At 40.7% G+C, this 718-nt stretch overlaps 1 long non-coding RNA gene across 1 annotated transcript in view; it reads right to left on the bottom strand.

Annotated features, from left to right (window-relative positions):
• The window catches only part of LOC107675645 (uncharacterized), a 3,894-nt gene extending 3,416 nt beyond the window's left edge, over positions 1-478 (bottom strand). Inside the window, exon 1 of the long non-coding RNA XR_001632616.1 lies at positions 322-478. This is a non-coding gene — a long non-coding RNA (uncharacterized LOC107675645). The remainder of the gene's footprint in view (positions 1-321) is intronic.
• Between the last annotated feature and the right edge of the window lie 240 nt (positions 479-718).

Here is a 718-nt window from a genome sequence, read left to right on the forward strand (position 1 = left end):
TTGATTGCAAAGATACTATTTAAACTGAGCTGGATGTTGACATCACTGAATTCAGTGATGAACTGTCTTTAACTGAAAAATTTGTTTACTATTGTCATTTTGCATTATTGACACTCTATTTTCCTAATTAATGCTGTAAAGTTGCTTTGACAATCTGTATTGTTAAAAGCGCTATATAAATAAAGGTGGCTGGACTTAAAACAATCTGTATGGTGTGAAGCGCTACATAGAAATAAACCTGACTTGGGTGTATTTCTGTGGTCATTTGCTGTGGACGATGTCTTTCAGAGTGTGTGTGAGCGCTGGATGGGTGTGCGGTACCTTTAGTCCCGATCAGCTCGTAGCTGCTGAAGCCCACCTCAGCCGTCAGGAAAGAGCTGAACTGATCCGGCTTCAGTCTGATGCTCCTGTAGTTCCTGTACATGACCTCCTGCACACACGCACGCGCGCACACACGCGCACACGCGCACACACGCACACACAAACGCACGCGGTCAGCTGCAGCTAACATCACGTCGAATGAGCTGCTGTTACACATCAGGGTCAAAGGTCACTGAAGAACACGCATGCAAAAATCACAAATTTAAGCATGAATTAAAAACTAAAAAATAAGCCAATTCAAAATATTACTAAATACCATAGTATAAAATATAGTATATGTACTAGAGTGAGTAGCAAACACTAACAAAATTTGGATAATATTTTCAGAAAACAAGAC

Source organism: Sinocyclocheilus anshuiensis, unplaced genomic scaffold (assembly GCF_001515605.1).
Source record: "Sinocyclocheilus anshuiensis isolate Anshui unplaced genomic scaffold, SAMN03320099.WGS_v1.1 scaffold2070, whole genome shotgun sequence".
Lineage (NCBI taxonomy): Eukaryota > Metazoa > Chordata > Actinopteri > Cypriniformes > Cyprinidae > Sinocyclocheilus > Sinocyclocheilus anshuiensis.